Raw genomic sequence first — 27,940 nt, forward strand, 5'->3', positions numbered from 1 at the left:
TATGGGAATGTTGATAACAAATCAATTTGGAGGAAGAGTATTCACTGGAAGACAGTGAATGCGTGATTAAATTTATATTATTGCTACCATGGTATCCTGTATGCCCTACCTCTTGAAGGTATATTACGAATTTGACGATGTAACGTCGCGAAACAGATGAGATCGTGGAAACATTAATAAAAAAAATATCATTCTTATTCTTCTGTGACAGCTACATTGTAGTCTGTAACATTAGGAAATAGGTGGTTCCAAATAGTCGAGAGATTACAATGTTTGAAATGATACACGCGTCTAGTGGAGGAATGATGGTTTCCGTTTCACGTCCGGTTCAGAAACTAACTGTATTAGTGAAAATGAATCATTAAGATAGGAATTATCATTTAGCAGTTGTCTCCTAGTTCATATAAGCTTTATTACCAAGAAGTGAAAATTAAAAAAAAAATTATTTACAAAACTATTAAATGTATTTAGTAAGTCTGGTTACTTAATTTACCAATTTAACTTAATTGTTAAATTGTTAACCTAATTTAACTTAATTTAACAGTGAATTACGATAGGTAGCGTGAATCTTTCGCCAAACAGGCTATCTATAAAAAATTCCCCAGTGTTTCTCTCACTTGTCACATATTATTTTTCTCTTGACATGTAAACTCTGTTTTCTCGTGATTCGGCAACATCATTTTGCATTAAAATTTCTGCATTATCTGCAGAAGAAAGATATTTGAACTAGAGAAGAATTCGTTCACATTGCACCTTAGGTATGGAACAACAGATTGCGACATGATATGTTTATTAACTGTGAAATGAAACTGTTATCGAACAGCCTCTTCTTGGTTTATTTCTCCCATCTCAATAAATTCTAGTGCTCGTATCAGTGTTATAATAAAATATCGATTTCATTATTTACGACAACGGATAGCCAAGTTCCTTCTAAGCTGCTTTTTCAGGCACCACGTCAAGTTTTCTACCATTAATATTATAGCCCCCTCTCTATGTCCTTGACGATTGGGACATCTTGCTAACGAACACAGCTTGAGTGGGGGAGAAGTAAACGCACTAATTTTGTTTCGTATGTGTGAAATCAACATTCCATTTTCCTCCTTCCTTCCAGAAGTGGATTCGGCATTAAGCATCATCATCATGCATATCAAGGATTTAGGCCTAGCGTGGCCTGGTCGGGCCTTAGAAGTCATCGTTGAATCGTTTAAGAGGACGTCCTGGTTTTCTTTTTGCTAAGGGCTTGTACTTTAAGGCTTGTTTTAGTAATCTTTCTATTTTCATTCTTTGAACATGTTCCATCCATTTATGTTTATATTTTTTAATTTTTTCTATTTGGCATTAAGCATACCCAATAAAATCTACTAGTGCAGTAATCTGCCGTTTATCCAACCACAGTGAGAAGGCAATATGCAGGTCTGATAATTGAAGTACAATTAAATGCTCTACCATAAGTCGGTTGAGGTACGTGGTTGGTTAATTGAAGGAATTGGATATCCTTAGATATTATTGAGTCTGTACGTAAACTTAAATGTATCTGGTCTGTTTTATGCTCTAATTTTTAAGCGAGTCAATAAATAATTATAATTTTAAACGTCTTACCCCCCCTCCCCGCGTTTTTGCAGTTTTTAGTTAGTTAGTTACTAGAGAGGTCTTTGCTTTCTTCTTCTTCAAAAAAAAAAAATCACTTTACTTTGCCGATACTTTTTCAATGTATTGGATTTAATTTCAAGTGAGTCAGTAAATAAATAAATAACATTTAAATTTAAATGTCTTAACTTTTTCTCTAGCATTTTTGAAATTTCCGATTAGTAGAGAACTTTTTGCTCCCTTCTTCAAAAAATCGTGCCACGTTGCCAATAAATTTTCGATGTATTCGATCCAATTTCTAGGAATTTTTCCACCTTAGGCAAGCATAAGTCTGTACGTAAACTTAAATGTATTAGTTTACGTACAGACTTACTTACGTAAAACAGACCAGAAGTACAGAGTTACTTCTGGTCTGTTTTACGTTCTAATTTTTAAGCGAGTCAATAAATAATTATAATTTTAAACGTCTTACTCCCCCCCCCCCCTCCCCGCGTTTTTGCAGTTTTTAGTTAGTTAGTTACTAGAGAGGTCTTTGCTTTCTTCTTCTTCTTCAAAAAAAATCACTTTACTTTGCCGATACTTTTTCAGTGTATTGGATTTAATTTCAAGTGAGTCAGTAAATAAATAAATAAATAACAATTAAATTTAAATGTCTTAACTTTTTTCCCTAGCATTTTTGAAGTTTCCGGTTACTAGAGAACTTTTTGCTCCCTTCTGCAAAAAATCGTTTCACGTTGCCAATAAATTTTCGATGTAGGCGATCCAATTTCTAGGAATTTTTCCACCTTAGGCAAGCATATTCTTTTATTATGGTGGATGCACATACTATGGAATGCTACGATTGATATTTACGTATATGTAGAATAAGTACAACACGATCTAAATACTAATTTTTGATAGCGTGCAAGCAAAGGGCAGATAAGCCTTGTTACTGTTTTTTTTTTTTTTCCCAGTAGATTAATTTTTCGAATTTATGCCATTCCCTGTTCATAAAAGAACGGATACACTTGTAAAGATGAAACAAGAGTTAGATAAGCTGAGAACCTTGCTCTGAAGATTTTTATGGATCATGAAAATCATTCACTGTATAGATTTTTTATTTCTCCTGAACAGCCCTAATAAACTTCGAGCGAGATTTTCAATCCCTGGCGGGATTCTAATCATTTGTTAGTGCCCTTTCTGTAAATAAATAACTTTATTCTAATTGAACATTCGTTGTAACAGTGACGAGATTATAGTTTGACACGTGAGGTATAATTGAAATCGTTCATACTGATTTAATATATTGTTTCTACAGTAATAAAAAATCAGCTAATGCCTTTTATTCCCTTAAAGGGAGTAGGCGAAGACGTTTTAGCCCTAACTTTTGTAGACTGAGTGGGAAGTTCAATCTCCACTGGTAGCCAATCAGCGATAGCTAGCCAAGGCTATCACTAAGTTAAGCAATCCACAGTGAAGAGATGGCGGCTTAACAAGTGCCGCCATCTCGTGGTCCTTAACCCTAACACAATATTTTTTTTAATGTCTGAAATAGTGTGGATCCTACGGTCGATTTTCTTCAGTTTTACGGGACGAAAATTCCGCTTAACAGAAATCGACTAACTCGGGAAGCGGTCGAAAAAAGGCTTACAAAAAGTTTCTCTAGTCGGCGACTAGAATCGAACTGATGACTTTTTCTTCGGGTGGCTTAGTGCTGCGGAGTGCATACACCACTTCCCCTGAGCAATTAAATAAAAGGACTCTAGAAACATGAGACTATGTTCTTTTATTTAATTGTCCAATTTTGTATGGCGTTACCATACATTTGTTCTATTATGCTGTTTTCCAAATGGCGACAAGCATTGAAGATGCTAATTATATACCCCCATGAGTTTCGTTTTTGTGGGTGGAGGAATTATATGGTCATTAAGAACTCTGCCGGTTGTAAACTCACATTCGTATTGTGCTTTGAAAAAGGAATGAACGCTGAAAATAGTAGTGTTTACTTAGATACCCAATTCTTTAGCTTTTCACTGAGCAGGTGTTATTATTTAATAAAATTATTAGAAAACTGTTTAATATTAAAATAGTAAAAAGCATTAAAATTCTTAATTGTAATCAAAAACTGTTATCCACGCAATATGTTTCTAATCGGAATAACATTTCATATCAGCTCATCACAGATTAAAATACTTGTTTTAAAAAACACTTGATTGTTTAAACAGCTTTAAAAAACTGATGAAAAAGGAATGAAGACTGAGAACATCATTATTACTAGGTAGGAATGTATAGAGATGCATACATTTTCTTTGCCTAGGGGCATCAGATACTCTCGGACCGGTCCTGATTAGATTAAATTAGTTTCAGCTGAAAAGACTTTATAAAGGTTCTTTGCGTTCTAGACAGGATTCGAACCCAGCGTCTTTTCATCCACCAGGCACCGTCTTTACCAACCGACCATGGAAGCTGTAGAATAGTACAAATTGTTTATTATTTCTATTAATAATTTTATAATATATTTGTACTATAATATATATGTGAAAGCACTCAGAAACGCGAGGAAAAACATTTGTTTTTAACAAATTAATAAATAACGAAGTTAGTAACAGCTAAAAGGAAGGCAAAGCAGAAGTGGGATGAGTCAAGAGAGGAAGAGGACAGAGAGGTGTACAGAGAGAGAAAGCAAGAAGCCAAGGGAGTTGTGGCACAGGCGAAGGCCATGGCATATCAAGATCTGTATGATCAATTAGAAACAAAGGAAGAACAGAGAAAAATTTACCAACTAGCGAAATGTAGAAATAAAGCAGCAAAAGGACATCTTACATGTGAGGCAGATCAAAGACGCTGAAGGAAGAGTATTATGGAGGGATGTGGACATAAGAAACAGATGGAGAATATACTTTGAGGGAAATGCAAGGACTCACAGAGAAGATGGACAGCCTTCTGAGGGGATGGTGCAGAACATCAGTAGAGTGGAAGTGACGGAGGCCATGAAGAGGATGAGGAATGGAAAATCGGTGGGTCCCGACAGGATTCCAGTGGGAGGCATGGAAGGCACTGGGGGAAGAGGGAATTGACCTGCTGTGGGACCTGTTCATGAAAGTTTGCCAACAGGAAAATATACCTGAGGAATGGAGGGAGAGTACTCTTGTCCCCATCTGCAAGGGTAAAGGGGATGCACAAAACTAAAAATTACAGAGGAATAAAGTTGATGTCCCACACAATGAAAATCATAGAAAGGGTTCTTGATGGAAGATTGAGGAAGGAGGTGGTGATTGCAAAGGAACAATTTGGCTTCATGCCTTGTAGATCAACAACAGATGCTATCTTTGGGTTATGGCAGATGATGGAAAAGTTTCGAGAGAAACAACGGGAGCTACATCTGGCATTTATGGATCTGGAGAAAGCATACGATAGAGTGCCAAGGCAAGAAGTCTGGAGGTGTCTGAGGGAGAAGAAGGTTCCGGAGAAATATGTGAGGTTGGTGCGGGAGATGTATAGAAATGTGAAGACAAGTGTTCGGACCTGTCTGGGACACAGAAAGTTTTCAAGTAACAGTTGGCTTGCATCAAGGGTCAGTATTAAATCCGTTTAATACTGACCCTTGCATCTGCTCTCACCTCCTTCCGTCCTGGAGGAGGTGAGAGAAGATGTGCCTTGGACAATGTTGTATGCAGATGATATCTTGCTGTGTGCAGATTCAAGAGAAGAAGCGTTAACTAAACTGGAAAGATGGAGAAAAGTACCGGAAGAGAGAGGTGTGAGACTGAGCACAAGTAAGACAAAGTATGTGTTGCACAGTGGGCGGCGGCCAGGAGACAGATCTGGAGCTGGAAGGAAATGTCATCAGGAAAGTGAGGGACTTTCAAGATGAAGGAGCTGAGAAGGAAGTGGGATGCGGGTTGGAGGAACTGGAGGGAGATGGCTGGAGTGTTATGCGATAAGAGGGTGCCGATCAATCTGAAAGGCAAAATCTATAGGAGAGTAGTGAGGCCAGCTATGACGTATGCTACAGAAACTGTTGCCTTGAGGAAAAATAACATCAGTAGGATGGAAGTAGCAGAGATGAGAATGCTTAGGTGGATGTGTGGTGTGAGAAATGACTATGTGAGGGAAACAGTGAAAGTTACGAACTTAGGAGCGAAGATACAGGAGGCAAGGTTGAGATGGTTTGGTCATGTGATGAGGAGGGAGGACGAATATGTGGGAAGAAGAGTCATGCAGATGGATGTGCAAGGAAAGAGGAAGCGTGGGCGGCCAAAGAAGAGATGGAGGGAGCTGGTAGAAGAGGACTTGAGGAGGAAGAACTTGGATGTGGTGACAGCCCAAGACAGGAGGATGTGGAGGAGACTCATTATCAACAGTGACCCCACTTAAGTGGGAGAAGCTGCAGAAGAGGAAGAATAAATAACGAAGTTGCGGATCAAAAATTTATTATCTGTTGCATCCGTTTCTCAATTGATAACGACGCCATGGTTGGAAAGACCCGGTTTTAAACTCAGATAGGACTCGAAGAATTTGTATATAAGGGATTTTCAGTAGAAGGTAAGTCACTTGGTTTTCATATGGAGATAGGACTTTTGTTCCCTGCAACTCAAGTTTTTCATCCCACAAAATAGCCAAACCCACCAGAAGAATAACTCGATTAACATAGTACACTGTATGCTTCCATGGCATTAGTTGCTTCGGTAGTAATTCCAACAACCCAACTCTGACCTTTTGCATCAAGAATTTATTTATTTTTTTCTGGATAAAAGACGTCAAATATGTTGCATATTGTTGTCTCACATAATACTACTTATTATATCGTTGGTCATAAACGATGCTCTTCAAGATTAAAGTAGAAATGGGCAGGGAGATCCGAAGATGCCGAGGTCACACAGCTGTTTCATTTCGTTTTGTCGAAATTTAATAAACACATCGCGAATCAAGTCGCTGTAATGGATAGTAAAAAGAAAGTCGCAAATTATAAATTTCATTTATAATTTGTGATTTTCTTCCTGGATGTATTATTTATCTTGGTATACTAGCGAGCTCTTGATGAATATTCCGAAAGCTCCAATTTTTGCTCAGGTTACTTTTTAACCCTTACAGTACCATTATAGTCACTTAGTATATATCACGTAGTTTCTTATGATTTAATTATGAAATTTAATTTCAAATAAATCATCGTTAACTTTTATCATACCTCGTAGCAACTTCTATGACTACATTGTCAGAGGAAACCTTTACAGGTTTGAATCTAGTCACCGCTAGAGAAACTTCTTTTCCTGCCAGTTCCCGAGAGATGAAGCGGGTAGAGTTTTTACCCTTTTCTGAAACTTGGAGTTTTTATCCCATTAACTTAAAATTGGACTGTTGAACTTCACGTAGTATTAACAGTTTAGGGCAGGAATGCAAAATAGCTGCAGTTGCATGTCGTATTTCCGTCACTCGTGAAGTCCACAAATCGTTTAGACTTCGCGCTCCATTCAGGGAATGAAAAGCATAATAAAGAATTTATTTTATTTATATAATTATTAAGAGGTAAAGTCATGAACATCTGCATGGCCTTTAGAAAAAAAAAACGTTTGGAGATACTTTATAATTAATGTCATATTTAAAGAAGTTTTTGCTTTCTTACCAATAAAAAATTGTTTTTCATGAATACAGTTATTCATGGAAAACAAACTCAGGTTCAAGTATATTTGAATGAGAATAACTCTTTTACAAGGAGAAAATTTTACAATTGCCTGCGCTGCCGCAAGTGCGTTTAAACAGTTTTTTTCTTTAAATTATTAATTTGATTTATTTCGGTTTTTACTTTAGTTTGTTATTTATTCTTCCTCTCTAAGTTTCATATCACTTTCATTAAACCTTTCAAAAGTGAAGGATAAGTCCTTTGGTAATTTTCTGCCAACATTAATGATGACAATTTTTTCAATCAAATTTTTATATTGCAATACTGTATTTATAGAGAGTGTATGAGTTTAATTAAAAGTAGTGTTTAATGCCGCTGTTGTACCGGTAATAACAGTATCCAATATGTTAAGTAGCGTAAAATGACTCCGCTTTTCTTGATGTCTCAACAATTATAGATGCAGTATTTATTATTAGACATTGCATGTTGCAATGCGTATAATTGCATCTTTCGAAATAAAGCCGTATCTGCAGGTCAGTACTAAATTATTTTTATGAAGCCTAGAGTGAGACACTAGGTATTCTTTTAGAGATCATTATAATGAAATCAGGATATAAATTGTAGATAAGAACCTTAGCCAATAAAAGGAACTCAGATAATTTAGAAACTAATTGTAAAGGAAAATATTGGAACACACTGTGCATACTATCTAAAAACTCCATGTTTTTAGCTAGTTACCTAAAAACACGTATCTAAGGATAATGGGTACAGGAACACTGAATAATTGAAATAAAAAAAATGTCGCCTACTCCTAGGAATTCCAGTTCTAATTATTTTTACGCTAACAGTCAGGCAGTGTGCATTGCGACGCAATATGAATCAGTGATCATGCGAGGTGGCTTTACTGCATGTTGTTGGTAGTGGTGAGGTAATATAATATATGGAGTATTTTGTTGGCACAGATCAAGTTCTCTGATACCTGTGGAGTGATGTTTCAGTGCCTTACTCGAGCATTATTTCCAGTCGGGCGTGTGTGCCTTGTAATTGCTGTGTGTTAAACGAGTTTCTAATCCCTCACAGTTTATCCATTCGGTAACGGTTACTTCCAGCTGTATAATGTGCCATGCCACAAGCAATACATCGTTTGGAGGTTCCGCTTCACAGGGGATTCGTTTGGGAGTTACCATATTGAATTGGCTTGTTCCTTCTGAATCTTATTCCAATTGATGATGGAACGAACTGTTGCGAAGCGGTCGCTTCGCATCCGGATATGTCGTACCCGGATCCCTGTATAACAATTTTGGCACTTGAGGATCGTAGTTTGTCAGATGATTCGAGACTGAAGAGAAGTGAAATTGTGCCGACTCCGAGGCAACCTCCTTCGGAGTCGGCACGTCTCTTCAACAGTTCCTCTGTTGATTTTTTTGTTTGAGAAATGGGTTATTTGTGTATTTATTGTTAAATATTTCGCGATGTTTTGTACAACATGGCTCCTACACGCACAATCAAAAAACCTAGTGAAGAATCACAGAAAAAGAGGCGAGCAGTTGATCTTGAAACGAAGTTGCAAGTTATAAGGCAACTTGACGCTGGTAAGCCCATCAATGTGATCGCACATGACTTCGGATGGTCTCATTCTACAGTGACGACCATTTTGAAAAACAAGGATAAAATCATAGCGGCTGTAAAGGGATCTGCTTCCATTAAATCGACGATAGTGACGAAGCAACGAAAAGGTCCTATCGGTGATATGTAAAAGCTACTTGCATCATAGACATAGATAGAGGAGACCTGAACCAAAAGCGCATACCCCTTAGCATTATGACCATAACCACTAAGGCTCTTCAACATGTTGAAGGAGAAAGCGGAACCCGATTATGGCTACGAATTCAACGCTTCTTCCGGTTGGTTCATGAGATTCAAGCAACGTTATGCGCTGCATAATGTGAACATATATGGGAGAATCTGCAAGTGCTGAGAAGGCTTCCAAGGAGTTTGTGGAAAAATTGGATAAAATTATTACGGAGGAAAATTATTTGCCACAGCAATTATTTAATATGGATGAGACGTCCTTGTTTCGAAAAAAAAAAAAAAAAATGCCAGAGCGGACATTTATCCACAAAAAGTTAAAATGTATGCCTGGTTTCAAGGCTCTAAAAGCCCGTATTACGATTCTGTTAAGGGTAATGTTAAGGGATCTGCTTCCATTAAATCGACGATAGTGACGAAGCAACGAAAAGGTCCTATCGGTGATATGTAAAAGCTACTTGCATCATAGACATAGATAGAGGAGACCTGAACCAAAAGCGCATACCCCTTAGCATTATGACCATAACCACTAAGGCTCTTCAACATGTTGAAGGAGAAAGCGGAACCCGATTATGGCTACGAATTCAACGCTTCTTCCGGTTGGTTCATGAGATTCAAGCAACGTTATGCGCTGCATAATGTGAACATATATGGGAGAATCTGCAAGTGCTGAGAAGGCTTCCAAGGAGTTTGTGGAAAAATTGGATAAAATTATTACGGAGGAAAATTATTTGCCACAGCAATTATTTAATATGGATGAGACGTCCTTGTTTCGAAAAAAAAAAAAATGCCAGAGCGGACATTTATCCACAAAAAGTTAAAATGTATGCCTGGTTTCAAGGCTCTAAAAGCCCGTATTACGATTCTGTTAAGGGTAATGTGGCTGGATATAAACTGAAACCATTTGTAATATGGTACAATGAGAATCCACGAATCTTCAAAAACATTAGGAGGTACACTCCCAGTTCATTATCGGATCAATAAGAAGTCGTGGATGACTCAAAAATTGTTTGAGGATGCCTTAATGAACTGTTATTATGCGAGTGAAATAAAAAAAACTATTGTGTGAAAGAAAATGTAGAATTTAAAATTTTATTAATTCTAGATAATGCTCCAGGTCATCCGTCTTATATCGGTGATCTTCACCAAGGTCATTTCTCCTTCCAAACACTACTTCATTGATCCAACCGATGGATCAGGGAGTTCTTGCAGTGTTTAAGGCTTATTATCTGCGGAGAACTTTTTCACAAGCCATTTCTGCTACTGAAGGAAATGACCACTCAGGCAATTCTGGAAAACATTCAATATTTATCATGCTACTAAAAATATTGCTGTTGCTTGGGACGAAGTGACCTCGCAATGTATGAGTGGCATATGGAAAAATACATTAAAAAGGTTTGTGCGTGATTTCGAAAGTTTGTAATAGTGGGCCTAGCAAACAATCTGAATCTCGAAGTGAATGATGACGACATAATTCAACTTATAGAAATTTCCCCTGAAGAGTTGACCAATGAAGAATTGGTCGAGCTGGAGGAACAACTGTTGTAGAAGAGGAAAAACGAGAAAAGGAAGAGAGAAAAGAGAAACAGGAAGATGTAGTTAAACAATTTATAGTGAAGGATCTTGTAGACATATTTTTTGCAGTTATCGATGTTCTCAAAATGGCTGAAGACATGGACCCCAATGTTGAACGCTACTTAATAATAGAAACGAAAGTACATGGTGCATTTGCTTGCTATGAACAAATTTATGATGAAAGAAGAAGAGGAGTAAGCAAAGTACATTGGATATTTTCATGAAAAAAAAAAGTTTACACCATAAGAGCCACATCCTGATCGTTCACACAGGGAAGGTAATGAAGATATGACTGTGGAGGAAGATTTGGGTGATTATTTTCCTGTTTTACATTGGCAGTAACACACAGTACAGTTTTATAATAAGGTTTAATAATTAAAATGACAGTATACTTATTATAGTGAAGTCCCTAACTCTGTTGATTTAATGTGTCAACTTACGTCTTGCCGGACGTAAGTCGAGGGATGACTCTATTTTGATTTTGAAAACTGTTAACTAAATGTTATGAAAATTCAAAAAGTCTTGATTCTGGCACCATCCACTCACATTTTATTAAGTAATTGGCATGGGGCATCGTGTTTCAAATGCGTTTTAAATGAATACATACTTGATATATATATCATATTAATTTTAAAAATACTTCCAGAAATTCATTCCATTTATGAAGAACACGATATTCTTGTTTGTTTCTTAGAGTTGATCGTGTTTTCATTATGAAAATGCTTTTTGGAAAGTCCATTGATTAATATATTTCTATTTACAACCAAATTTTCCTTTTATCAGGAAAACAAACACAGCTCCTTATTGCCTGTGCACATTTTCTTATGTTCAGTACGTTAATATACTTCAAGAGCGAATACTTATCGTGGACGAATTAAATAAAATGCTTACGAAACGCAAAAATATGTTGTACTAGAGTCGAGCATTTTTGGGTTAACTGACCAAGCTGATAGTAACATAAATGGCTTATGGTTGGTCGCTGTCATTGACGCAAGAAAAGGTCTAGTGCAGTGGTGGCGCTTTTTATGTGCGCGTGCCAAAAGTTTACAAATCAAGTTGCTGACTTGCGGTCAGTTTTAATAGGGGAAAAATTAATAGAAAATTAGTTAATTTATAATATTATATATATAATATTTGATAAGTAATTATTTATAATTTATAAATAATATTTTATTTATAATAATATTTATTTATATATAAATTTATAATATTATTCAGTGTAAAACTGATTATTGTATTATTAAATTGATTTTAATGATGTTGGTTTGAAAAAAAAAAAAAACGGTAGTGAGAAAAATATTTATGCATTTTAACTCACTGTAGAAGTCAGCTGAGCAGGGGAAGCAGCAGACAGGATGTCACCTTGTTGGCGAAATGCTTACCGTATTTACTCTATTATAACTTATCCTCGCGTGTAACTCGAACCCCTGATTTTGCTTTACGAAAACAGACATTAAAAAGTTTTACATATACCTCGCACACGAAAAATTTTTAAACATGTTCACGTCGCGACGATAGTAGGATAGTAACTCGCTCCCTGCGGTTAACAACACGCCTTCCCCAACTGCCATTATACTGCAGATGCAAGAAAAACAAGTAGTTTTATTGTATCCCTGAATAAGGTACAGAGGCTTTTGCAGTCTGTGTAATATATTTCTCAACAAATAGTGCAGTTAGAGACAGCAGGAATAAAAACGGTGCTAACTAATGAATCACATGTCCCCTCTTACAGAAATATGGTATATAGACTCAAGCAAAACCATATGTTGCACCAAAACACACTATCTAACTAAAAACCATTGTCCAATTTTTCAATTACATGAAATAAGTGTTTATTTTATTGCATTTGAAGTTCTCGATGTCGTTATGACCATTGCTTCCCAACCTTTTTCACGTCACGGCGCACCTCACAAGCATAAATAATTTCACAACACACTATGAAGGAACATTTTTCTATTAACATGATTAATTTCTTCTATTTCATACAAGAATTCAATTAATAAGATCTTTCTTTCAAATATTTTTGCATTATAATACATAAACATTCCAGCTAGACATTCGTTTCAAGTCTTCTTATGCAGTCATAAGTACGAAATAAACGAACCAAATGGAATGAAAATACCTAATCCATACATCCTCAGTGATTGATATTTGACATAGTTTTTATATCGCATCTATGAACTAAATTGTCAGATTTGACTGAGTGAAACTGTGATTAAATTTTTAGAACACTTATTTTATAAAATTATGATGTGAAAATACAAAAGTAAAATTAATTATACACAAAAGAATTACTGACTATGTATAAATATGCTAATAATAATAAATGAATGACAAAATAAACAATTTAAATATTAATATAAATATCTACAATATTCTTTTGTCACAGTTAATACATATATTTTCTTCTTATTTCAGTGAGATACTTGGTCTTGTTTCTGTGAACACAATTTTTTTATATCTGGGTCTATGGGCGAAAGAGCTACACGTAATTCATGATGAAGACTCTTCAATGATGATCTCTTTTTAAATTCTTGATAGTGAGCATAGAAGAGAAACTTTGTTCACACATGTATGTTGTAGCAAATGGTAAAAGAAGGTTTATAGCTTTTTCGCCGATGGATGAAAACTCCTTTTTTGCAGCTAAAATGAATGTTATAGATCGACGGTAATAACAGGGAAAAGCGTCTTTGTCAGCAAATAATAACAATTCGACTTATGTTCCACAAACTATCACATTTGTTAAAACACAAATTCAGAAAAAGACGCAATACGACATTCCCGCTAAGGTGTTTTACACAGACCACTTAGCAACACTGAACATCCACTTGAACGCAGTTCTTACAAAATGATACGCTCCTGAAACACTCGACTGGTACTCGCACAACACAACAGACGAGTTGGAACTGAAGCAGAGTAATGATCTTCTGAGTCGTAGATGCAAAATGTGAGGGAGCGAGTAATGGGAGGAATGGCGCCTATGACATTCTGGGAGGTCGCCTTCACACGTCCGTAGCTAGAAAAGAGCAATAAAGTGAAAAGGGAACCACTCGGCAGCCTAGCCCTCCGGTACCATCGCCCCATAATCAGGACTTTGCAGTTAAATTTTTCGTGGCACACTTCCAGTCCTTTCGCGGCACGTCAGTTGGGAAGCACTGGTTATGACAGATCACAAAGGATAACTACAAATAAAATTCTACCACGAATTGAAATATGCGATATAATGTGTGTGTGAGTTCGCCTGCCAGCTCAAACGCAAACAAGCAGCAATAAAATTCAACCAAGGGTTGAATTGAAACTTTGTGTGAGTTGAGTCCACCGGTAATGAAAAGTTTCTTCGAAATGAACGACACCCCATCGTGAATGTGTTAAAACTAAGAAATACATAGTGAATGTTGTTATTACAGTTTCAGATGTTATGGAATTCGGTTGAAGAGAATTAGCATTTCAACTCAACAATTGTCGGTTGCCTTTGTCTTTGGGTCGCGTGATCTTTTGTTAATACCGCACCAATCATATGCACGTCTTCATAGCTGCTCTCTCGTGTAAAGCAAAATTTAACTTGTACGTATTGTAATAATTACCCCTGCGGAGGTCGCGGTCGAAAAAATTGCAGCGTAGGTCGCGTGTATCTGAGAGATACATTCATTACTAGTATGTGCTAAAATGCGATATAATACATGATGGGTTATTTATTTCCAGTTACAATCTAGAAATTATTGAACAAAGAAAAATAATAACTAAACCAATACTATACTGACATTGGAGTTCGTGGTATCTCTCAGATACAATTTACTATCAAATTTCACTTTCGCATTCGACTCTACCATTCTCATCATCGGATTCGAGTAACAAATTCGTTAAATTCCTTCAACATCTGATGGATTATCCAATCGATATATTTTTCCAACCATTTTCAACGGTAAATAATAATAAACAACTAAACCAATACTATACTGACATCAGAAGTCGCTGTAACTCTCGGATACAATTTACTATGAAATTTCACACGCCTTTACATAATACGTGTTAAACCAAAAACAAATTCGTTGAATCTCTTCAACATGTGATGGATTATCCAATCGATATATATTTTCCAACCATTTTCAACGGTAAATAATAATAATAATAATAAACAACTAAACCAATACTATACTGACATCGGAAGTCTCGGTATCTCCCAGATACAATTTACTATGAAATATCACACACCTTTACATAACATGTGTTAAACCAAAACTGACCGCATAAACAGTGTGGAATATCATTCGTAATATATGCATACGCAACTCCTCATGACCTCCAAGCTACACACTGGATATGTGTAAGAATATTTATATTAAACAATTTGTTTGTATCTGTCAGATCAGCCGCTACTTCCGAAGGGTTAAAAAAAAAAAATTGAATAATTTATAAGCGTATAAAAGGATATCATCTGTAAATCGTTGACGTGCCAGCAAAATTCTCGAACATGCTACCTCTGGGTGGCACGTCCCGAGAATTTTGCTAGCACGTCATATTTAAAAATTATATATATATATAATTTTAAAAAAAATCTTTAAAAGAGGGAATTCACTAGACCCTAGTGAATTCCCTCTTTTAAAGTTCTTAATAGATTTTGATAAATAAATATAAAGGACTCGTTAAAATACTAGTGTTTCTTTGTTATGCTACGTAAATATTCTTTTGTTCTTAAAATTGCTATCCGCACGTTTTGGATGTAAATGAGACTCGAGGGTATTATATTTGGAAGTAGTGCGGCATATTTCGTTCTTGACGTTTTGCCAACTTCTGCAATTCCACCCGGCTGGCGCACGAACAAAAATTATTATTGCCTTGGATGCGTGAAAGTATATCATCACATATGAAATGGAACTTTTATTGTATGTAGAAAGAACTACGGGATTCAAATTCAATTCAGATAGGACAGTTTGATTTATTATTTTATATAGGTTGAAATTCATGTCCACCTGTCCTCCCTTATTTCGCTCCTCGTAATGCCCAGCTCAGCAAATTCTCAATTGTATCTGCAAACCCCTTAAATACTGATCTTATCGTTTTCTAACTGGGGGAAATTTTAGTCTAATCCATCCTCTTTGTAATCTTAATCTTGAGTCATTTCTTACAATATATATATATATATATATATATATATATATAAATAAATAAATTTAAAAAAAAAGGACTTTTCTGCTCATCTTACATTTTACAAATGCCAAATTTGTTATGGTAGATAATGCTCTCTTGTGTCTGGGGGAGATTCTTGTAACTTCCTTAAGAATTCTATGCTCCACTGTAGAATAATACTGATTAACGATCCCTCTTTAGCGCCTTCATGGTGCAGTCGCGAGGAGAGAGCAACATTTGTCCTTCACTTGAAGAGAGGGACCTGGGTTCGAACCGATCGAGGACTCAAGGCATCTCCAAGGTTATTTCAGCTGAAGATGAGTTAGCTGGTTTCATACGAAGATTAGTATAGTTTTTATTCTGCAAAATAGGCAATCTGGATGGAGAATATGCGCAGTTAACAGACAGTGCAATTGGCCTCAGTCTAATTGCTTCGGTCACAGTATGAACCAAACCAAATCAGTATCCCTTGCTCACTTATTGATATATGGACACTTATTATGTGCTTCATCAATAGATACTTCCATAAATATTCATCCGAACTTCTATGTATACTTTTGATACTTGCTTCAAAATCCCTGAAAATTCCAGCAGTCAATCAGTAAACATCAGTTTACAGTTAAATTTCGGAGACGGTAATTCGATGACTAACTGTAAACTGATGTTTACAGTTAGTCTTCGAATTACCGTCTCCGAAATTTAACTGTAAATGGATTTTATTCTAAATTTCATATTAATAGTACAAAATTTTGGAAAATCATAATCTAAGGGCAACATCTGTTCCATCTTATAAAACGCATAAAGTTAATCACTTGTGTAATGTATCATCATCATTATATTCAGCTGTTACAGAGAAGCGCAACACAACTGCTGCATGCAGGAAAAGCCTTGCATTATGCAAAATTAATTTGGATTTGGAACAAGCTAAACAGCAACTGAATAGCACGATTTAATCCTTGAACATAACCTATCTGCTCGAAATCATTACTTTAAATCTAATAATCCGTTCAAAACATGTATGCAATTATTTCTGCGGATTTTCCTCGAATCTTTGTAGAGAAAAAATACTCAATATTAGATTCTTGTATTTGTTTGGATTGGTTTAATATCTTATTGATAAATGTAATAATGGTCTGTGGTTTTTAATGCCCACGACGTGCCAAGTGTCTTGGCCTTCATGACCACAGATTAATAAAAGCAGGATATTAAATATTTTTGGCTATAAGTAATGCAGTGTTTATGCATTGCTTATTTATGTGAATTACTTTGAGTCGAAATTAGAGATTTCAGTGTAGAAGGATTAGTACCAACGTTGCCAACTAAAGCAATAACTATGAGCGACAAAATCTCGCAGAATTTATCTCAGCCATAAAAATACCGTTTGTTTAATACATATTTTCTTGCATTTAGGGGCGCCGAATATACCCTTATATTTATTGGTCCTGAGAAGGATAGATTCCTCTCCAGCTGAGAATTTCATACTGTACATCCGTTAAATCTATGCATATTTTTAACCTTTACGTTTTCGAATTATTCAAATAGTAAAGTCTGCTTAAACATAACTCTATAACTCAAATAGTAAAGTCTGCTTAAATATAACTGCTTAAACATAAAGTCTGCTTAAACCTGCACTCTATTTCCAACTTATATCACAATCCTAGATAAGTTTTTCCATTTAAGGTTTTCTATTTCCATGTAAACTTAGTTTAATTTGCTCAGTTCCAGCCACCTAAGAATTAATTGCATGGAGAAGTTCGTTTTATCTATTATATTTCTCAAGTTAAAAATTATATATTTTTTATATGCCTGGTCTGTAACGAGAACCAGTAGTTCGAAACAGCTATCAGGCAGTGAAAGCTGATCACTGCACTAATAAAAGGCGACTATATTGGCTCTCGCGCAAAGTTCGTCTGTTAAGTATTACAAACCAAGGCAATTCCCATGCCGAAGGTTTATTCTCATAAACCCTCTGGTAAAATTCGTAAGTCGGAAACACTATATTAATCATAAGGATATGATAACAGTTAATATATTTTGCATACATAATATAAATTTTTACTACGTCTGTTGTTTCCGAAGGCTACAATAAAAATGTCCCTATAACTATGCGATGCGATAGACATCATCTGGGGAGATCAATGGATGCGAAGTAATATGGTCAGGGCATGACACCAAGCACGAAGCAGGAGTTGGCTTTCTTCTTAACAAAAGAGCTCGAGAGGCACTGTTAGGCTACAAACCGTCAATGAACGAATCATAGTAGCAAGATTTCAGGCAAAACCATTTAACATATCAATAGTTCAGATATATGCACCCACATCTGACAGCACAGATGAGGATATTGACTTATTTTACAAAGATCTGACAGAGACAATAGAAACAATACCAAAGCAAGATGTGCTGATTATTGAAGAAGATTGGAATGCCAAAGTTGGAATGACAGTTGGGAAAGAGTCATGGGAAAATATGGTTTCGGAGAAAGAAATGAACGAAGTGAAAAGAATTTGCTATTGACCACGAGATGATGATCTGTAACACAAGATTCCAACAAAAGGAATGTAGAAAATGGGCGTGGCGATCAAATGATGGGAAAACCAAGAACATGATTGATATCATTACGGTTAAAAGAAGATGGATAACACCAGTACAGCAGTGTCGAACTTTTCAAGGAGCGGATATAGACTAGGACCATAGTTTAGTGATTGCAAACATCAAGTTGAAATTAAAAAAGAAATATAAATCCCAACATCAGAATAAAAGAGATACAGCAAGAATAAGTGAAGCAGAAATAGGAAGAAGGTACAGAACAGTGTTAGAAGAGAAACTTAAAAGTGTGGAGAAAGAAAAATACTCGAATCTAAAAGTGAAAAGAGTAATGAAGGCAATAGAAGATGCAGTTAAAGAAACAGTATCAGAAGAAGAGACGATCAAGAAGAAATGGATTACACAAGAAACACTGAAGTTAGTACAGGAGAAAAGAATGTTGAAGATAAGAAGGAATACACCAGAACAAATAGAGGAGCAATATAGAGGAAAGTGTAATGAGGTGAAAAAAAAAACAGTCAGAATGGATAAGATGAAATGGTTAGAAGCCCAATGCAACAATATAGAACAGTACTATGGAGAGGATAAAACAAGGGAGGTATACAAAATGATCAGAACCATTAATAGAAAGTGGCGACCAAAACAGACCACAATTAAAGATGAAAAAGGCGAAGTATTGATGAATAAAGAAAAAATTGTACAGCAGTGGGCAAGATACTGTAGTGAGTTATATGAAGAAAAACTAGATTTAGATGGCGTTGGGAAACTGACTGAAGAATTGAAGCAGATATCACCACCAGGTAATGAGCATGCTATGGATATTTTAAGAGGAGAGGTAGAAAAAGCAATAGGACGGCTAAAACACAACAAGAGTCCTGGTAACGATAACATCACTGGAGAAATTATTAAATATGGTGGTGAAAGTATGGTTACAGAAATGCATCAACTATGTAATATAGTATGGAAAGAAGGGAAATTGCCAGAGGAGTGGTGCAATCAATATGAGTGACATTATACAAGAAAGGAAATAAGCTAGAATGTAAAAATTGTAGAACAATTGCCTTGATAAAGTGATGATGATATTGACAGAAAGATTGAGAACACAATTGGAAGCATACCTTGCAGACGAGCAAGCAGGATTTAGGAAGGATAGAACTACAATTCAGCAGATTTTGACAATGAGGTTAATAGCAGAGAAAGCTTGCAGAAAAAACAAAAACATATATACGTGCTTTGTTGATTTTCAGAAAGTATTTGACAGTATTGACCAGAAAGTGACATTAGCAGTTTTGGAATCCTATGGAATTGATAAAAAACTAATAGCTATATTAAAAGATGTTTATCAGAATGCAGTTGCAGCAGTTAGAATAGGTGATGATTTGGGGAAATGGTTTAGAACAAGCAGAGGTACTAGACAGGGGGACCCAACAATATCACCAAGTATTTTCATCGCACATTTAGAAAGAGCAATGGACAAACTGCAGGAAGATGCAAAATGAATATCTGTACACGGAATGAGAATTAACAATCTGAGATTTGCAGATGACATTGTTAATATTGAAGAAGACGAAAGAGAACAACAAAAAAAACACTGAAACTGTTAAATGAGGAAGGGAAGAGATTTGGACTTATGAACTTGTAAAAAAGAAAAGACAATGGTATTTGGCGAGAAGAAAATGAAACAAAAGATACAAGTGGATGGAATTGATGTGGATGAATATATGAAATCGGTGATATTGCTATTCCATGGGTGTTAAAAAGATATTACAAAAGACCGCATTAATCCAGACAAGGTAGTAATAAACAAATCCTCCCATATTCTCACAGATGACGAAAAAGATATTCTTAGCAAAGGCCTTAATTTCATTCCTTCACCAAGGTTTATTCCAAAAGAATCTCTTCTTACTAAAATGAAAAAAGCTACTTCACTTCTGCCTACTCATTCAGCTAAACTTCTTCGTATGGAAACTATTTTTTATCATTAACAATGCAAAACCTCCACAAGATAACATTTCTTCAGCTGAAAGACAAGCTATTAGAAATCTACAAAAGAACAGAAATATAACAATTTTACCAGCGGATAAAGGTAATGCCACAGTTATCCTCGATTCTGAAGAATATCATAATAAGATGCTTCCACCACTTGAAAGTGACACATATTCCATATTACAGGATGATCCAACTCGGGAACAACAAAACCGTACTAACAACTTACTACAAAATACTAGTGAACTTCCTCGTGATGTACGTCTCTCTCTACGCTCCCTTCATCCAATTATACCACGCATCTATAGAGTTCCAAAAATACATAAGGAAAACACTCCTCTTCGCCCTATTGTCGAGGGTATTGGCTCTCCAACCTACAAACTATCAAAATACCTTGTGAAATATCTCACGTCTTTTTCTAATAAGTCTTCATCGTTCATCAACGACACCTTAGATTTTGTATCTGGTATTAAAGATTTTTCCATCAACGATGATGATATTATAGGCCAGTTTAGATATTATTTCATTATTCACAAATGTACCAACTGAAGAAGTATTAATATTATTAGAGGATAAATTATCCAAAAAAATGTTTAGTTTATTAAAGCATTGCGTTCAATCTGGCTACTTCCGATATCAAGATACAATCTATAAACAGAACCAGGACTTGGCGATGAGGAACCCTTTACCCCCCCCCCCCATTCTGACGAATTTTTTCCTAGAGGACTTTGAAAAGAGCTATATCTTCCTCATTATTTAAACCTAAAGTTTGGAAACGTTATGTAGATGACGTTTTTATTATATGGAGTCATGGTGAAAACTCTCTCACGAATTTTCATCATCTAAATAACCAGCATCCAGATATAAAATTCACGGCAGAACTAGAACATAATAACTCCCTTTCCTGGATATAAAACTCTCACGCTGTTCTGGAAAATTTAGAATCTCTATGTACAGAAAACCAACGTATACTAATAGATGTCTTTCTCATCATTTTCCACCACAGAAACTCGGAACTATTTCCACTTTAGGACACAGAGCTCGCTCTATTTTAAACGATCCAGATGAGCTTCAAAAAGAAATTAATCACCTCTCACATATTTTTGAACAAAATGGATATCATAAAAGAACAACTAAGAAATTTCTTATAGATCCTCCTAGGCACCACAATACAGAAACTACCAATTTTAAAGGTAACATCTCAATCCCATGCATCAGTTCGGTCTCCCAAAAAGTAGCAAAAGTCCTTCAAAAGTACAACATCAGGACGTTATTCACAACTCTTCCAAAAATCAGATCTCTTATAAGCCATCCTAACCTAAGCATCATAATCTAAAATATCCTGGCGTATATAAACTATGGTGTGACTGTAGTGTTCCTTATTACGGTCAAACTAATAAATCTGTTGAACTTCGCATGGAGGAGCATAAAAGAGACATCTCCTATAAAAGATCAAATGCTAGTGCCTTATCCAGCCATGTTCTCTTCTCTAACAAATCCTCATGATAATTTTCAAGGTCACTCAGTTTCCTGGATAGATCTGAAAACATTTTCCGTTGCAAGGATGAATTTGAAAGAAAGATAGTGGAATACAGGGAGATCGTCCTTAATCCTGAACATTTGAACAGTAATTTGAGCTATAACATCCCTGAGAGCCATACTGCTGTTGTTCAATACTGGCGTTCTCGAGAGTCTACTACCACGCATACAATTAACAATAGCACGTAAATAGAACAACTGGAACTTTAATACAACGTTTTTTATTTTTAATTAATACAATTAACCTGTGCTTCTCAGTTTTCTTAATATCTTCAGTCTTTTATTATTGTTTCTTCTACCTGATGAAGGCCATAATAAGCCGAAACTAGTAGTATTATTAAAGTTTTCTAACTTATTCTCGGTTTGTTAGTCCTTAAATATTTTTTAAATATATGTGTGTGTATATAGAAAGTTTTTTACCTTGGGTATAATATATGTTAAAGATACCAAGCTATTTTAAACCTGGTTTTTACTTCATTTCCCAAGTAAGCAAACAGACAAATAAGTCAAGTTTGCGCTTGCACGTAATGCAAGTCTAAGCGACCCGTAAAGTAGTACAAGTCTAGGCAACTCGTGGTAAAGTTGGAATAAGCTCTGATCACTATTCTTAATATTTACCCTTAATGCAAAGCCCATCTCCTTGAGGAGATGTATGATGCTATGCATTAAAGGCAAGGGGCCACTACCCAGACCGGTTTCGACCTTTATTGAGGTCTCATTAGTGGGAGCAAGGCTTAGAAATACCAAGGTTAAGTAATACAGAGTTTATAAGTATTTTACCAAAACAAGTTACCAAAAGGTGCTTTGACCTTATTAAATAAAAATCTCAGGATGAGAGATAGATGTAGAAAGTTTTTAACCTTGGGTATAATATATACCAGGTTTAAAATAGCTTGGTATCTTTAACATATATTATATCCAAGGTAAAAAACTTTCTACATCTATCTCTCATCCTGAGATTTTTATTTAATAAGGTCAAAGCACCTTATTAAATAAAGTTTTGGTAACATACTTATAAGCTCTGTATTACTTGAACTTGGTATTTCTTAGCCTGGCTCTCACTGATGAGACCTCAACAAAGTTCGAAGCCGGTCTGGGTAGTGGCCCCTTGCCTTTAATGTATAGCATCATACATCTCAAGGAGATGGGCTTTGCATTAAGGGTAAATATTAAGAATAGTGATCAGAGCTTATTCCAACTTTACCACGAGTTGCCTAGACTTGTACTACTTTACGGGTCACTTAGACTTGTATTACGTGCAAGTCAAGTTTGCAAATAAGTCAAGTCTGTTTGCTTACTTGGGAAATGGAATAAAAACCAGGTTTTAAATAGCTTGGTATCTTTAACATATATATATATATATATATATATATATATATGATGCAACGGATTTACTCGGCTATATGACATAATTTGAAGAAATTTAATGGCTAAAAGCCGAGAAATAACAAAATAAAGAAATTATTTATTACGCACAACTAGTTTCGTCTTCTTAGACTTCGTCGGGGATGTGGTTGAAAGGGTGTGTGTGTGTGTGTGTGTGTGTATTACAGAGAGAGAGAGAGGGGAGAACAGCAGCTATAAAGTAAGTTGCAAACGGATTGTTGAAGGTGTTCTGGATGTTAGTATTGTTAAACATGTTCACGCCGGCATGTTCTCTTGTACACCAAGTTGGAATAGCTGAGTCACAATCAGAGAGTTATAGCCGAGGTTAGTATTAAGGTGTGATCGGAATTAACAGAAATTGTCCTCAGTGCGGTCTATCTTTGGCTCTACCAATCGACCAACCTTTGCTCGCAAAGGTTGGTCGATTGGTAGAGCCTCTGCTACTAATTCTTCACGCAAAAAGTTAAGCAAGTTTGAGCGCTGTTATTAGTTGGAAGGAGTTCAATCGTTCGATGCTGTTGGCACACTCTCCCTCGATGAGTCTTTGGACTCCATGGAGGTGTCACATAATAATAATAATAATAATAATAATAATAATAATAATAATAATAATAATCTTAATACTAACCTGAGCTATAACCTCTGTCACCAATCAGCTAGCCAACTTTGCCGTACGCGACATCATGCCCACGTGAACGTGCTCAACCATATGTACTATGGCATCCAGAACACCTTCAAATGTTAGCAATCCGTTTGAAATTTAATTTATGGCAGTTGTTCCCTTGTAGTGTGTGTGTGTGTGTGTGTGGGTGTGTGTGTGGGTGGGTGTATATATATATATATATATATATATATATATATTTTTTTTTTTTTTTTTCATGTTATGTATCCGATGAAGTTTTTTGAGAAGACGAAACTAGTTATGCGTTCAAATAATAGTTTTTCTATTTTGTTATCCTTCTGCCGTTGGTCATTAAATTTCTCCAAAAAATATTATTATTAAGAGAAACCTTCAGGGAGTCAGTGACTCATCGAGGGAGGCCACATACTACACGCACCAGCTATCATACTTATTCTTGAATTAATTCACGCTGCTTGCACATACACACAGCATCCAATGACAATCCATATCAATCACTCTATGAGCGAAAATTATAGTCCTCACCCTCCTTCTTAGCTACTTTCATTCTCGTCTTCCAAGGATACCCTCTTGTCCTTTCCCCACCCTCCATAAAATGAAGTATTCCATCAATTGAAATCCTATATTTTGACTATAACAGTTGTTGATATTGATGGCCTAATAACTTGCTAACATGGACATCGTTGCTAAACAGTTGAACATAGTCGCTACTACTGAAACGAGAAAGGAGATCTCTCACGAACTTAGCCTAGCCAATGCTTAACGTTCGTCTCTCACATGCTAATAACCATGAACTCTGCCAAGATTTTGCCATAATCGTATCTCGACATGAATCATTTTTTATGAATGCATGCATGTGGATCGTAAATTTCTCATTTAATTGAATTTATTGCATTGATATGCATTAATGTAATAACTAGAATCATTGCATAATACATCAGCAGTTGTATAATTAAAGAGGATAATTATACAACCAAAAAAGCATTAGCGAGGTCGGTCACTGATTTCAGGCGATTCGACCTGGCTAGCAGTCAATGGGGGTTGAGATCATGGTTTTGTGCAGGTTAGTCTAAGTTGTTCAACACCCATCTAATGAAATCATTCCTGCACAGGTCTCGCATTGTGGACTAGGAATTGTGTTGATACAGGAAAGGGTCTTCACAAATCTGTGCTTCCAACTTTATGGTAACAGTTCTTGTTACCTCTTGTTCTTAATGCCTCCTCCACACCAAACTTCACAATGGTCACAACACATACTTTCAAGTAGCTTTCTCCTGGTGTTCCCCCAGACCCGTTCGTCGGACTGCCAGATGCTGAAGCGTGATTCATTCATTCATCGCAGAGAATGCGTTTTCACTGCTCCAGCTTTCATCGGATGTGCTGCGTTCCCTTGCTAATGTTAGGCTTGTGTGCGGCTGCGCAGCCATGGAATCCCATCTTCTTCTTCGGTTTCCTACGAACAGTTGTTGGCGTTACTTACAGAGATACTGTATTTCGAAACTCGGTAGAGAGTGTTTCAGCCGAAGATACGCGATTTTTTTGCCCTTCAGCACGCTGCGGTCCGGCTCTGTGATTTTATGCGACCTAGCAGATCGCGATTGTGCCGTTGTTGCTGTTAGGCGTGTTCCACTTCGGGCAGAAATTTTCTGAACTGAGCTGTTGCAAAGGCGATATCCTGCGATAGCGCTATATCGAAAGTCGCTTTTTTTAAATTAATCGAAGTTCAGTCGTTATGGTTCAAATTCAAATGGAAATCGGTACATCAAACGTAGACCCAGTGTAGTTTATCACCAATAATTTATTTATTTTTTTAAAGATGCAGTCAGATTTCTAACTTCCCAGATGACTATGTTTATTTCGAATAAAGGGTGGACTGTTTTCTGCAAGAAACACTCAGATCCGATGAGTATGTTAACATCCTTAAAAAAAAAAAAGTAAATTATTATTATTACATTATTATTGAATGACTGGACCATATCATCAACTATAAAAGCCGTAAGCATTTTTTTTTAAACTAACACTTCCAGTAATTAGTAACTAGAAGTACATGTTATTTTTACATTTTCACCAGCAGTTCATTCTCTTCCCCCAACCTAGGTAAAGGATACCCTCAGATCAAAACAGCCAAGTGTTGCCATGGTCTCCTTGTAACAGTCTGGATGTTAATCCTGCTGAACATTGGTAGTGATGAGATAATAGATTTGATGAGTAGACAGCAGGAAAGAAGACACCGAGAAACTGAACTCAGTATAGACATTGTATGCAATTTGATTCCCAGCATGTCACAGGTGTGCTGCAGTAATAAAGGCAAAATTATATACTCAAGCAATAACACTGTGATTGTACAGAATTATATTCTTATTCCTATATGCTACTGTATTCAGGGCTTTCGGATCCCAGTATAGCAACCGTTTTTTCGGTCATGTGCACGTGCTTCGAAACTGGTTCTTGGCCCAAGTAATTAGTGCTATCCCCGTGCCCTTTCCCCTAACTGTAATGTTTAATATTTAGTGCGGCTACTGTTATTACGAAAGAGTGATCCATTTGACTACTTAAAATTAATCACAGACGATGCAACTCCTATAGTTTGAAACTGGACATTGAAAAGATGTTAACCAGCAGTTGCATGTATAATTTACAGGCCTAAACAACGTAAAGGTATGATGGTGACTGTTCAGCAGAACAGTGTCCATGAAAATATGTGTGAAAAATGAGTGGATTGAATCTGCAAGAGGGGAGGATATATTATCTGATAATTGAATCGCATTCTTCTGGATCGCATCAAGCATTTTTAGGAAATCTTTTGATGAACTGCCCCAAATATGAGAATGTCCTTTTAAGGTTGGGAGAACGATGGCGATTCGAGATTTATATATAATGTTAGTAGTTCTACAGGCAAGCAGAAGTGGTGGTTGAGTGGAAAAGGACACCATGTATTTCAGAAGAGGTGTGAAAGTCGTGGCTAGAAGAGAGATCTGATTTTGCGCAGATGTCTGAGTATTATTATCGAAAATAAGGGAAAGAGTGAAGCAAAATATTTCTTGGGAGAGAGAGAGAAAAGATCTTTAGCTGTATAAGCTCTGTCAAATGAAGCAGGCCAATGTTGAGTGTACTGTCATCAGCAAAACCACTATTAGGATTTGAGGTTGAGAGATCATTTTTGTCAAAGAGGAATCGCGAGAGTGAAAGTACTGAGTACTGAAGTATTGTGACATTGAAGAAATCGGGAGAGAGAAACTATTAACCATGACATATAGCCAGTGATTTGAGAGGAAATTGACCATTAAATTGCGAATGGTGTAAACATGACCAAAAGATGGTAAGTAAGTAGGCTTCTGTGTGTTTTTCGTCTGTCTCTAACAGTGGGTAATTCTAGGAGATCCGGTTGTGGAGCAAGAGCGGTGCAATTACTGTTGCTAGTTACGGATTAGCTTCCAAGTACGAGCAAGTTATTATTAATAACTATAGAATAATACGTATGCCACAGTAAATAAGTTTTTTTAAACTACTGGGTAGAAATTAAAATTACTTAAATTAAAATATAGCAAATACATTATTTAATACAGTTGAGGATAACAATTTCCCAAATTTTTGGAACAGTGAGACAGTCATTCCGATTAAGATTGAGTCTATGAAGTAAGGCTTCAGCACTTTCTTTATATAAACGTTCATCTACAAATCAATCCAGACAAGAAGCAGCCCACAGGACTCCTATACCATAGATTAAAGTCATCTCTGAACGTGTGGTAAAAATTTATGAGAAAATATCAACTTATTGCTACCTACAAACCCATCAATCAAATTCACAACTTGCCTTCTCCAAAAGATATACTGTCACCAGTGATGCTACCTGGTGTATATGAAGTACCATGTTCGTGCAACTTGTCTTACTATGGACAAACAGGAAGAGCTATAAATAAACATATCTCTGAACATCAAGACCACACCGCCTTATCAAACCTCACAAATCTGGCCTTGCGCAACATGGAATCGAAAATGTAGTAGCATGGCAAAACGCCAAGCTACTACAGATAAAGAAAACGCTGAAGCCTTACTTCATAGACCTTATCTTAATCGGAATGACTGTCTCACTATTCCAAAAGTTTGGGAAATTGTTATCCTCAGTTGTATTAAATAATGTATCTGCT

At 36.1% G+C, this 27,940-nt stretch overlaps 1 protein-coding gene across 3 annotated transcripts in view; it reads left to right on the forward strand.

The window, feature by feature from the left end:
- The window catches only part of trc (Serine/threonine-protein kinase tricornered), a 274,402-nt gene that overhangs the window by 45,588 nt on the left and 200,874 nt on the right, over positions 1 to 27,940 (forward strand). The window lies entirely within an intron of this gene.

This window comes from Typopeltis vanoorti, chromosome 6, assembly GCF_054136105.1.
Source record: "Typopeltis vanoorti isolate ZY-2024b chromosome 6, IOZ_Tvanoo_1.0, whole genome shotgun sequence".
NCBI lineage: Eukaryota > Metazoa > Arthropoda > Arachnida > Uropygi > Thelyphonidae > Typopeltis > Typopeltis vanoorti.